This window comes from Pezoporus flaviventris, unplaced genomic scaffold (assembly GCF_033815535.1).
Source record: "Pezoporus flaviventris isolate CSIRO_AGI_PZ_B2104156 unplaced genomic scaffold, CSIRO_AGI_Pfla_v1 ptg000073l, whole genome shotgun sequence".
Lineage (NCBI taxonomy): Eukaryota > Metazoa > Chordata > Aves > Psittaciformes > Psittacidae > Pezoporus > Pezoporus flaviventris.
In genome coordinates this window covers 3,981,899-3,995,918 of record NW_026892621.1, presented here as the reverse complement: position 1 = coordinate 3,995,918, position 14,020 = coordinate 3,981,899, and the positions used below count along the sequence as shown (strand labels likewise).

Below are 14,020 nucleotides of genomic sequence, written 5' to 3'. Positions count from 1 at the left end.
GGTTCAAATATAGAGTAAGGGAAATGTCAAAAGATTGACAAAGTAATTATGAATAAACTGAAAATGTTTAGATGTTTTTCTGTGCCTTCTGCTCCACAAGCCCTGATTAAGTTACCAAAAAGGGACATATTTGCCTGTGGGATTTCTGGTGCTTCCAGTTCCTTGTAGTGATATTAACTAAGGTATAGGCTCATTCTAAAAGGTCTTTTTAAGAAGTTCCATATTTCAGTGGGTCCTAAAAATGGCCAACACATGCCAAAGGTATGCAGAATACTTTAAAGTTTAAACTCAAGTGCAATTTGAACCATATCATTAAATCACCAATATTTTTTATCAGGGTGGTTCAAATAATGACCATTAATAGCCTAATTTTTCAGTTGATAAATCCTAAAGAAACAGGCTTACAATATTTGCTGGCTCCTATTGTGAGTCTTTGTTGGCCTCTTTCTCTTTATCCCCAGTAGCTTTGGAAAATATTGGCTTGGTTCAGCCAGAATAAACTACAGTGTAGAAGAATTTTAACACAAGATGTCTAAATTGCTAGTGTCACCATTGAAAAAAGCAAAGTTTGAGCTCATCCTGTAATAAAGATCAGAAAATCCAAATGAAAAATTCCTAAATGATATATCCATAGGAAACTAACTTTATTGGTTCTACTGTTCAAAGAGCAATTTGTGTAAGGACAGAAGAGCACTTTTTAACAGCCAGGATAATACACACAGTTTCTTCTACTGGTCCTTTTGTGCTACTCTTCGCTTCATCACAAATCAGGTAAGTTAGAAAAATGTGATTTGATTTGAAATAAGGACACCAGAAATCCATGGTTTAATGGATAAATTCCCGGTTTAGTTAAGACTTCCCAAGGTGAAGCAATTTGAAAAAAAATATGCCTTAAAGATTCAGAAAACAGGAAACGATCTTACGGAACTTTGCGTTCCTGGATTCCTCTTCCTGATCCAGTTCAGACTAGCTGTTGCTGTGCTGCTGCGTGCACTGCCTGTAACAGCGTGCTGACCTAATCCAGGGGGTGGTGGGTTACAAATGGCCCTGGTTTGGTTTTAACAAAATGCTTTCAAAATGACTCTTTAATTCAGAGTAACAGAAAGGATTGAGGAGCCCTGGGGCACTTTTTGCCCATCTCTGGTTTTCCGTATTCAAGACAATGTCATTCCTGCTAAGGAAAACAGAACTTCCTTCTCTAGATGCTGTTTCTCAGATTGCCAGTCAGTTATTTGAAGTTAAAATAGCAAATTTTGTGTCTCACATTGTGCTTTGGGTCTCTGATTTGTTACATTTCTACTAGTGAGGGAGTACCACATCCTCTTGAAAAATGTTAGAACTTGCTTGATATTTCTTCTTGAATGCTTAAATCTATGTAGTTACCTATAGGAGGTTCTTGCCATATCTTTGTTAAGTCTAACGAAACATGGTATTTTCTGCTCCTTTAACTGAATCAACAATGACAGAGCTGAAAAGATTTTAACAGTCAAAATATTTATCAGTTTTTACAACAGAAATGGAGTTTAAAATAGTGGCCACATTGTAAAATATTTTAACTCTCAGCTCTTCAAGCTTTAAAATACACATCCATCTGTCTAAATTTTATAATTCTGTGCTTTCTAATTAAAAAAATTAAAATATCCATGACTTTTTCTGTTGACAGTAGTTGGGGAACATCACTCAGTCCGCTTTGGCCCTCCTATACCTGTGTTGTCCCATTAAAATCAATGAGATGGTGAGCGTAAAGGTCAGATTGCACCAACTACCCTGAAGGCTCAGCACCATAAATTATACACCGGTATAACCATCTCCTCTCACACCTTGTGTACACATTTCATAACTTTGTTTGCCCTGTGTACTTTCACTTGAGCCAAAAGGAATTTTCAGAGCAAACAAGTTGTAATGTATTCTTTAAAGGTGAGTTACAATGTTGGTTATCTATAGTTGTTGGATCAGACAGTAGGACATCAATAATTTCAATATTTCATATCTTTTTGAGTAATGACAATGCTACATATATGTATTTTCCTAATGTCTGCTCAGATCATGGAGAAATAGAGAGCTAGTTTTGCCATCATGCAACACAAGCTCTGGTAACAACCTGATCCATCACCAGGGGTTACAAAAAATTTCAGGAGTATTTTTAAAGATTTTAGGCTTTGTGATATATGCCCTTATATTTGTTTATATGACAGCCAAATGGGTGAACAATATGGACTAAAATGACTTACATATGTTTTTCTTTTCATAAAATGCCTACCATCTACAGCCTCTGCTTTGGCAGATACACAACTTCCATCACTTTCTTGCATGCCATAAGCTTCCAAACTTACAAATATCTCCAAGTTATAAATCATTAATTTTTTGGAGCTAAAAATCTATGAATGGAACATCAAGCATAGCTTGTCTGGGCTCATAGGCAGGGAGAAACTTATAAAGGAAATTATAACAAATCTGAGAGGCATTGAAGCTAATTCAGTTTCAGCTATGCCAATAAACTAAAGCCTACCAGGACTCTCACTCTGGGCATCTTTGTTCTACTTGCATTATCAAACTCTCCTAGTCATAAAAACTGAGTGGCAATACCTAAATGGCCCATTGGAAATGGTCCATGGCCCTTGCTAAGTCCCAGAGTATTGCTGGACAGTGTTTGCATGGCTCTTAGTCGCCTGAGCTAAAACTGAACCAGGGACAATTCTAAGAATTTAACCACTTACCAGTCCAGTCCCTGAGCCTGTGCCCAAGTTACGGCACTTTTTAATTTCCTAGTATGGCTCAAGCCTTTAAATTCAATAGGACTTCTCTGAAACAAGGGAATATAATTGCTTTGGGATTTTGTTTTGTTTGTCCTTAAATTCAACATGATATTTAATTGTGTATTAGGTGTTTTCTTTCTTCCTAATTTTGGTCCCACTTTCTGCCTGCAAGCTGACAATACCTGTAGTAGGTGCTCTTAGCTTTCAGAAAGCAAAGCACGCAACTTGAAGACATCAGCATCAGTGAGAATGTGAGTAAAGCTCTAGAACTCCATAAGCCTCAGGGAACATGCTTTTCCTTTGTACATCGTTTTATTGAGCACTAATATAAAATCTACTAAACCATTTTTCCCAAACTTGCACTTCATTTCAGCGAAATGAAATATTAGAATTATCTGTGCAAAAAGAAACTGCAGAGATGGAAAACTCAAAGACAAGTTACATTCTTGATACTCAGACAGACAAACAAGTAAAATGATCAAATTCCAGTAATGGTCATGTAACATTTACCTGTTTATCTTTGTACCACATGAAAACGGAAGAAATTTTGCTGCTTCAAAAGCCCACAAAAAAATGGTAATACTATAGCAAACTGGAAAGGGCTTCCTATTTATCTCATCACCTACTCTGAGAATAGGTAACACATACTGGATACAATTAGCACCTCAGAATCACCCTAGCTTCAAGGGGCTAAAACAACCTTGTAGAAGGCTTGTAGAAGAAAACTGACTAGTCCTCAGACTGTAGAGCATCAAAGTGAATAAGGGAACATGTTGTGAATAATGGCTCATAGACGATGAAGGCAAGAAAATCCTGTGGGGTGGCAGTATCTTTTCCCAACGCATCACTCATCTCTGCAGTAGGTTTCCTTTTTTTCCCCTCTCAAATTTAATTTCAGGAATTCTTCAGGAAGTCAGAAGATGCTTTCTTTGAGGAGCTCTGCAACAGTTTATATGAGCTACTCAAATTAGCAAATAGTGCTGTTCAGTATTTAGCCTGCATTGCCTTTCATTTCCATATTCGTAGCTAAGTGAGCACTCTCACCATTTTGAACTCCAAAGAATTCCTTTCTCCCACAGTGTAACTGCCAGGTATAATTACTATATTCATTAGCCCTTCCTGGAGTAACTGTCAGGAAAGCACAACCCAAGTGCACCAATTCCTTCTTCCTCCTTACTTCTTTAATCTGCTTTACTTCCAGGACAATTAGTTTCTCCCTACTTTGTTTCTCCCCTTTACACTGGGTCTATCACCTTATTCACCTCAAATTCTTTCCTCCCTTTATTCCTCCCTTCAAAATGCAGATTTGAGGAGGAGGGTGAGAGATTGTCCTACTGTTTCTCACTGTTTTCACACCTACCAATTTGTTGTGGGTTTGCCTTTTTTGTGGGGGTTACGTATTTTTTAATCTATTCATTTTGACAAAGGGAGCCTCATCGTGGAGTTATTTCAGCAGTGACAACAAAAGAGTTACTCTGCTGTCTAAGGGTCAAGCTGCAGCAGAAATTCAAAATTGCCACATGCTGCATAACATTGTGCTGTGCCTTCCTGTTAGTGCAGGGGGGAGGAGACAGGAATCCACTGCACAGCCTGCGTCAGAGAATGTAGTCACACTACAGAGTAGCAACGTTAGTGTATGTACAAGTTATTGTTATTCTAAACTTACCTCAGACTTCAGCAATATTCACTGTCTGTTCTCCTGTCCTTAGTGACAGGAAAGCTGTCACTTGTTGTTAGCATATCAGACAGTTCCTGTTCTCAAAGGAGTAATAAATAAAGCTAGATTTAAAAAACAGAGCAAACTTGGGCAGAGAAAGAACAATGAGCAGGAATGCCAAAATACAGTGAGAGACCATGTTATGGCATTGTCAGCATATCTTAAACCAAGAAAAGCTGCAAAATCTCATAAGAGACCAGACAGAAGAATTCAAAATCAAGAAGGTTCCAACAATAAATGTTAAACTTTGAGAAAGAAATTCAAGCATCTGTGTTTTTAAAGAATTTCCCTGGGTTTTTTTAATACCTTCTTTGGCAAAGATTAAAAGGGATAAATGAATAAAAACAACAGTCTCAGCAAATCTTCCCATTGCCTTATTTACAAATGTCTTTCAATTAATTAATTTCCTTTCCTGATATTCACTGTAGACAACTTTGTTACTTTTTCCCAGCTCTCTTCTCCGCTGGGGCTCCGAAGTCCCACATTGACCTTAGAACCCTGTCTTAATCCACCACTGCATTTAATCTAATCATACTGAACACCAGTAGCCTCTATTCAGATTAAAGATATTCTAGTTATTTCCCAATATTTTAAAGCCAGAGCCTATCTTAATATCACACGTTACTCCACCTATTTTGCACAAATTTTGCTGCACAGCTATTTTTGTGTGTAAAGCAGCAAAACACTGTTGATAATGGTTTTCTTTTTAAAAAACAGAATTGATAAAATCTACAGAAAGCAGTTTTCTGGGTTTTCGTTTGATCTCTCACCTACTCAGAACTGGCACCCTGGTGACCCAGAAGAAGAATGGAAAGAAATGCACATGACTTCCCCATCCTCAGTATTACATCATGAAGGATGAAACAGCATATTGTGTACAGCTCAGAGGGCTGCTGGCCTGCGTGTGACTCTTCTCTTGCATAAAAAAATGCCTTTCTTAACAAAACTGTGACTCATTAAAAATTTGACAGATACCATATTCCAATGCACAGACCAGTGAAAACAACGATAGACCATTAGACACATCATTTCACGATGGGCTCGGCTCTGCAAACTCTGACGTTAGCATCTGAAGGGGTTTTCTGTATAAATTAAAACATGAAGTTTGTGGGAAAAAATATCTTTAATATTCTATTTTTGGATTAAGTTTTTCATTGCCAAACATTTTCAAGAAAATATCTTTCTTGGAGGAAAAATGGGCTCTTGATGGTGAAGTACTTCAAGCACTGTCATAAATTCCTGCCTATGCCAATGGTGCTGTAGTAACTATTTCTTAATTAGTAATCCTGATCTAAGAAAAATAATTCCTCAAATGTCAGTACCTATGTCAGAAAGTAACTTGCATAACCGACATTTTATCCCATCTAGGCTGAGTAAAACCTAAAGCAGTGTGATGATTTCGAGCGTGTATTTTATATGAGGTATAGGGGTATTTGATTACTGTAAACCCCCCCAAACTAAACAAGATCTTGTGAACATAACAAATATCCACCACACCCAGTTTAACTGGGTAAAGTTAGCCAGCCTGATCACATGAGGCAGACCCAAAGAACAAGTCTTTGGGCAGTGCCCAAAGGAAACTGTGCGAGGAACCCTCTTGGGTCTCTTATTCATCATGCCATAATGTTCTTCTCTGCATCACAAAAACAATTAACCAGTTCAAGACAATTGGCAAGCTCACATCATAGTTAACACTCCAAGAAGCTTGCAAAACAGAACCAAGATCAATTGGCAAGCTAATCATAGAAAGAAAGTGTGGAATTTGCTTGCAATAGCATTTCTGAAGTGTGAACATCCAAATAATTAAAAGAAAGGCAAGCTAGGAATTCCTAATTGAGCTTCCACGGGACTTTTGGAAATTATTTTGCACTGCCTTCATAAATACTTTAAAACCACTGTTACAAACCTGAACCTTTCAAAGTAATTCTTCAATGCTTGCTTATTTCCTATTTTAAATTCAAGAGCTGTCATACTAAACTTTTGGATTCCTGATTTTGAAACTTAGTTTGGAGTTAATTGTAACAATTCATACTTAGCTGAGATCTTTACTAAAATAATCTCTTCCAGGCTAGTTTAGCAATTCTGGCAATAGCTCTAGTGTAAATGTAAAAATAAAAGAAAGAAATCCAGGAAAATAAAGCTCTCTAATGATGCTTATTTTATTCAGAGAAGCGATTTCACATGGAATCTTTTTGTTCTAGATAAAGCTTAAAGCTTCATCTTGTTTATCATCTCAAAGCATCTTCAGCAACAGCTGGGAATTCTGAAAGTGAAAGCATATTTGCACACCTTCTGTTTCCACACTCTTTAAACCATATTCTAGGCAAACCTCAAAATCCTACACCCTGCAATAGGCAGGCATTTGTCAAACACTTTTTCTGTTGCCAGTTCCTATGCGATATTTAAAATAAATCGAACACTACCCTGCTTTTCTTAACAATTCTGATCATTTTTAAAATAAAATACACTAACATGCCTTGATGTACAAATGAGGCATCTCAGACATGCAGTTTAAGCATAAATGATGGCATCCAGGAATGCTGATAGAGAAGTACAGTAAAAACCCCACAGAACTTTAGTGACTCAGTGAAGCAAATCCACCCTCAGTGGCTAACTTCAGGAGGATCGGAGGAAGAGCTAAATCACTAGGGCAGTGCAAGAACTCTGCTTCAGACATACTACAGGCTAGAAAGCAACTAAATAAAGTATGTTTTTCCTGGTCCGGGAGGGAATGAGAGCCTCAGCCTGTGGCCATTCCTCACAATTCCATTAAATATGGTCTGGAATAAGGTTAGAGAATACAGATAAAATTCTGTATAAATAAAGCAACCTTTTGCCCTCACGTACTGCTATACTTGCTTATCTGTAGATTTCTCTGGGTGTAAGTGAAAATAAAATTGGTTTTATATTTTTCTTTACATTCTTAGATAGGATTAAAAATGAGTTTAGCAATATACCACATAATAACATACTTCTATTAAGTTTAAAAGCTGAGATTCAGCATAAAATTTTGTAGCTGAAATACCACTGTAGTGAACAGTAACTCCAAGTAAAACATATTCAAGATGAAACGATAAACTCTTCTTACTGTAGACATAAAAAGGCAGTACCTAAACCTATCAGGAGGAAATATGTACATTATGAAAGGCAGTAAATAGAAGTGGCCGCATTTTTCCACAAGCCCCCATATTAGATAGCACCACAAAGCACCAGGTCGAGGTAGTAAAACCTGTTTTTCTGACCACCCCTACTAGAAGATCTTGGTGTGAATGTTAAAGCCTGTAATTAACATTTTTCTTTTCATAGTTCCTTTTTTGGTGTAGCAGAGTGACTCTTTTGGTAGTCTGACATATGTTTCAAACCACCATGGTTGAGAACTGATTTCACAGAGGTATTAAAATATTCTCCTAGCTTAAATATTGAAAATGTACATCATTCTGTTCATATACAAACAGCAACTTAAGTTCAAAGCCTCTCAAACTTCAAAATTGCTACTACACAACCATGAATAGTTTCAGCAGTTACACAACATCACTGTTCAATAAATCTAAACAAACACACAAGTACTATGGACTTCTAATGCAATATTATAACATAAAATCCTATTTGATGCAATGCAGTGTAATCACATATTGTGTAAAAAGTTTAAGACAAGATCATAATTCTGGGCAGGGCTACTTTGTTCAAATACAAAATTCTCTTAAAAGCAATTTGTCCAAACTCAGAGGAAAAACACAGGACAGTGAGAAAACTTCCATCACTCTTACTTATTCCCTATGCCTGTTCAGCTGAAAGTGTTTGTATGAAAATAACATATTGAGAATTTTAGAGACACACGGGTAAGTCAGAGGAATTGTAGCTGGAGGTCTCCTATAAAAGTACTATAGGATACTTGCAAAAGGGAATCTAAACCACCTCACAATCAGACTTGTGATACAGAGGAAAGCCATGAGTCCCCATGGAGCTCATGAAATTCCAATAACGCATAAAACAGCAAGAAGTATAAAATTTTCCTCCAGTAATAGCTGTTATAAAGCCAAACCTAGAACACTCCTCTAACTTGAAGGTCTGGAATAAACTAACACCAACTGCAGTGTCTGTATCAAAATGTTAGTGTTTCATTTTGAGCTAAAATACGTTAAGAAATTGATCACATAAATTCCAGAACAAAAGGCAGATAAATATACTACTCCTGTTACACTGGCGTTTCTTGAAGACTTTACAGAATAATATGTAGGACTTTTGCTGTAATATATATTCGTGATTATTTAATTTCAGGCATTTAGTCTCACTGAGCAAACAGCAATTCATTTAGAGTCAGACCCTGTATTTTCAGTATAAGAAAACCAGAGGAAGTAGTAAGGAACGAGAAGCAAGTGTATACAGGACAGAATTTCTAAACTGCACATAGCTTGCAGACCTAACCCTATTGAAACAGCAGAACTGCCACTGACCTGGATGAAGCTGGCACTGGCACTGCTAGACTCTATGCATCTTCCAATAAACCATCATCATCTTTCTTTGATACCGTGGAATGTTCTGTGTATTTTTCTGTTGGAATATTACCCAATATTTATTATACTGTTATCAGATGCTATATATAGCCTTTCAGCATTACTGAGATAAGCCATTCTATAACATAGGGTTAATATATTACCTGCACACACATACCCCCACAACTACACACATAACCATACATACATGTTCATCTCAGCAGCCATCAAGCGTACCTGTGCCTGAACATACATCCACAAAGCTACGTAAGCTTTGTGTTTTTTAAATTGCTAATTATCAACCAGCAGAGTAGACTTTGGGATTCATAGACTTGAATTCATAGACTTTGTCCTGAGTGTGCAGACCGCATGGCAAGGAGGTGATCTGCTTAGTCATGAGGGAAGAGGGTTGCTTATGCAAGTCCACGAAGCATCATCTGTGTGGCGATTCCAGAAATTCACAACCTGCCTTTTGAGGTAATTACCTATCTTCCCCTTTGTAAGCAGAATAATTTTTCTATTTGCAGTGAAATCCAGTGAAACTGCAAACTAAAACCAGCTTATATTTAGAGAATAGGTGCTGCTTAAAAGTTTAGGGTTGTTTTTTTTTCTATAAGTTTGAGGATTTGATGTCATACACAAACCTAACTTTTTGTATTTGTTATGACACAGACTAGAATCTATTAACTTTGTAAGAATCCGTTACTGTTGTAAGCATAAATCAACACATTGAAATTTTAAATTAAAAGTTTTGCATCAATCTCACTACTGCAATGTGTCTCTCTTGTAAATCTGTAACTATACGCATTCTCAAGCCATAGATAATGTAGTATTATGGATAGGTACAACATTGTCATCTGAGTGAGTAACAAGACGGCCCCAGTCTTGACTAGGCTGCTAGGTACTAATGCAACACAGGTAATTAAAAATATTTATATAGTTCATGTATCATGAATTTTAATTAGAGAATGATGTAATTCTTTAGTTCAGTTCTATAGAGAGGTTTAGGAGAGGACAAACAGGCCAAGAAATATAATGGAAGGTGTGGGTGGAGTGGGAGAAAAATGTGAACCTCATCAAATTGGCTTAAGGTCTGCAAAAATTCTTAAATATGAAGACTGCAGAATAGGCCTTGCTGCTGCTTTCCCCCCACCTCCAAACTAAAAGAATAAAAGCCTACAATAGGTTTAGTTGTATATTTCACAGAATGGTCTGGGTTGGAAAGGACCTTAAGATCAACTAGTTCCAGCCCCCTGCCATGCACAGGGGCACCTCACACTAGTATGTTTCTAGGTTTTCTCTTTAAGAAAGCCTTGGCTTAACCTCTGCAGCAGCTCAGGTGGTGTGGGCTCTGCTCCACGTGCAGATCCAGCCCAGTGCCAATCCCTGCCTGAGTACATGAGCTTTGCCAGAAGAGGGGCAGGATCACACAGGTAACCAAGAAGAGCTGTTACTGTATGTATCTTCACATGAACTGGGCATCGTGGTACATTCAGGAACATGATAGACTTTTTTCCCCTCCACTTTAATAACAAAGAATAAATATAAGCAAATATTTGCCTTGTGGTGTGAGAGGAGCTGACATCTTTGTAGTAACAGGCAAAAGAGAAGTCCGTATTGCAGTAAAAGACCTGATGCTGAAGTAGAAATGTAGTCTTTCCTATGGTTGCCACATGTATTTTCTACTTCATGTCTCCTTCTGCCTGCAAGATGTGAAAGCATCCCAAGCCCCACTCACCTGCATTTTCTACATGCTTTGACACTGGAACCTGACAGAAAACACAACTGAAAAAAAGATGGACTGTCCTTCCATAAAAAAAAACAAAAAAAAAAGCCAAAAAAAAACCAAAGCAGGTGTGTGTGGGGGAACAGACAACAGAAGTGCAAGAGCGTTGCCATTGAATGTAGGACTCCATCTGCATTTCACAGCCCTGGGAATCTAAATATCTGACAACAAAATCTTATGGCTCTTTCATTTCTCGTTCTGCCTTGGAAAACCTCCCCCCCCCCCCCAAATAAAAAGGGGGGGGTGTGTGATGGGGAGCTTTTTCCAAGTGATCTGTAAGAGTCAAATGAAAACCTTCAGACCAGTTAACGGAAACCCCAACGTTTTCTTGTGGCATGGGTATGTAGGACCTGAGTTTACAACAATGTTCTCTTGCTCTGGATTGTTTCTAACTTTTTCTTTTGTTAGTTCACAGAAAGTTAAGTAATATAAAAAGAGCATTTGGTATGAAATAGATATAGGTATAGATTAGGTATGAAAAATAGATCCCTGCTGTTAAAGAAATACCCAGCATTATGGAAATACAGCATGGAATTATTAGCACTCATCATGCAGTATCATGCTAAATTCAATAAGCCTATAAGTGATTAATAAATAAAACTAATAGCAATAACCAATGGGAAGGATTGTATCCATAACTTCAAAAGAACCTAGCATGGGGAGTTTCTAATTGTGTTTTAATTTTGCTTGAGTAATTGCACTGGAAACTGTTTTACTGCATGCCAGAGGAGAATCCAGCAATAATCCTTGTGACAAAAGCTAGTAAAAGAAACTCAAATTTTGAATACCATAGGTGCACAACAAGCGATTTACAATTAGGCTATCAAAAATTGGCTAGAAAATATATTCAACACCAATCTTAACAGATTATATGTTAAAAAAAAAAATCCAAAAGAGAGCCTCAGCAATCAAGGTGGGGAAAAAAAAATCATTAAGTATACTTTCATTATTTAGTCCAGCTTTGTTAAAGACAGTTTTTTTGTCCTACTTTTAAACTTTTCCTTGTTTTTACACTATAACTTTTTGTGAACTTCATTTAATTAGCCACTGGTATAAGTAGAAATATTGTACTGAGAGTAATTGAAGCTGAGCCTTAATTTATGTTATTGACTTTAAATTGGACATCTGGTTGTTCCAAAAAGCTCACAGAAGAGTCAGATTTAGAGGCAATGTTGAGAGCGGGTGTTTTTGTCAGTGCCATAAGGAAGGTTAAAAAGCACAGCTCCAATATTCTTCAATTAAATGCTAACATTTTGCCACCTTCATTCTTAGTGATAATGGAATTTGCATTGAATGCTGGCGTTTAACAAATTATATTATTCAGGAATTTGACATTTGAGGCATTTCTAAGAAATACATCCTCTCTTAAGGCTGCTTAGAAGTATATAATCTCTGAACCACTAAAAGTTAATAGCTATTTTATGAGACCGATGCCTAAGAATATTCAAATTCAAAAGCGACCTGTGTAAATATACCTTTAAATTGTATTTGATTGGTTATCATTCAAAGTCCATGCCAACTATTTTTTCAGCTGTGTCCCCTTGACAAGTCCATGCTTATACCACATGACTGAACACACCGCTGAGTGATTTCTTATAATCTCATAATTAAATCTCAAAGCAATTTTTGCAGCAAGTTTTTTTTCTGTGACAGCCAAAGAGAATAATGATGTCAAACATGTGACTTCATGCAGCAAATTCTGATATTAATGGGAGCACAACATAGGAAACTTCTCTCCAAAGGAGAGCACTGAGTATCATGTGTCATAGTGTCCTGGGTTCAGCTTAAACCGTGACATAGTTACTTGGTGTACACTGGGAATTTTTAGTTAACTAGTAACAAATCATAGTAACCTGTTAAAAGGTAAATTACTGATTAAATTATGGACTAATTGGTACCAGATTTATTTTCATTTTTTAATGGCGCATTTCAATCATGTTCCAGAGCAAAAACTTGTCAGAGATGGGGCAGCAGGTCACAAATACAAGGCTAGCCCACAACCCTAGATATTTCAAGGATAATTATAATCAATCCTTCTGATTTAAAGGAATCTAGACTCCACAGTGTATGAAGAAATTGATAAGTTCCTGGGCTTTTCATCAGAATAAATACGAGTCTTACATCACTGATATTAATAAATACATCACTGTTAAGTCAGCGCTGTATTGTCGTGTGTACACAGTGCCCCAAAGTTACAACACCACAGGAACTTGCACTCTCCAGTTGTAGAATACCCTGGAGAGAAATGACACCAAGAAGATTACAAAATGCTCCTGCAAACCTGAGGCATGCCATCAAGACATAATATATTTCAACACAGCATCTCAGCTGTTGCAGGCTCAGAAAGGCTCCCCGGCTTTCTGCGGTTGAGAAATTTAAGTGTGTGGGGGGAACCAAAAAGATGGCTGTTCATTCATTGAGTGAGCCAGGTGAGCACCAGCGCTTCCCTCTGCGCTCCTTCCCCCGAGCGTAGCAGCAACGGGCGCCCTGCGGTGTGCCCCGAGTGCCTCCCTCCATCCCCGCCGCCTCCACCTCGGCGGCAGGTTATCCACCCGCTCCGCCGGTCGCAGCACCCCGCTCCCCTCCCGAGCCTCGCTCCCTGCCCGAGTGCAGCACCATGGACACAGCGCCCGGCTCCCGCCGCTCGGGGGAGGCCGCCGGGCCGGGCCGGGCCGGGCAGCGCCGCGGGGAGCACCTGGAGGAGCCCGGGCCGCGGGGTCCTCCCGCCGCCTCGTCGACGCCCGCCGCGGGGCAGCCCCGGCCGCTCTCCCCGCCCACACGGACGCCGGCAGCCCGTGTCCCCTCAGGGCCGTGCCCCGCACGCCCCGGTTGTCCCCGTCGCTCCGGGAAAAGCGCCTTAACCTCGCACCCTTCCCTCCCGCCACTCCGAGCATCCACAGCACCACAGCCTCTTACCCGGCGCGGGGCGCAGCTCCTGCCCGCGCACGCCTCCCCTCACCGCCGGCAGCCCCTCCGAGCTCCGCCACCCCTCTCCAGACAGAAGCGCCCCTCACCATGCACCCCCACCCCCCCCCCGCCATGTCTCCCTCAGCGCGGGGCTCTGCCCCCTCACCTCAGGGGAAGGTCCCCCGCAGCCCGCACTGACCTGGCGCTGTCAAAGCCTCAGCGGGAGAAACTGTTCCCTTCTAGTGGGATAAACTCCCCCGCTCGGCCCGTCCTACCGGGCAGGCACCGCCCCTGCCGCCCGGCACCGCCTCCTCCGTCCCACACGGCCGGCGCTGAGGGGCGAGCCGCTGGCGGGAGCGGG

General features: G+C 39.5%; 1 protein-coding gene across 3 annotated transcripts in view; it reads right to left on the bottom strand.

The window, feature by feature from the left end:
• PPARG (peroxisome proliferator activated receptor gamma) overlaps positions 1-14,020 on the bottom strand; it is a 78,070-nt gene that overhangs the window by 44,112 nt on the left and 19,938 nt on the right. The window contains exons 1-2 of one of the 3 annotated variants that reach the window (XM_061472946.1): positions 13,826-13,994; positions 8,928-9,024 (exon numbers count right to left, since the gene is read on the bottom strand). The exons of 1 other annotated variant lie outside the window; for it this stretch is intronic. The gene's annotated coding sequence lies outside the window, so the exon portion shown is untranslated. Of the gene's footprint in view, positions 1-8,927; positions 9,025-13,825; positions 13,995-14,020 lie in introns of those variants that run through there. One more of the 3 variants, XM_061472947.1, reaches the window with a different exon arrangement.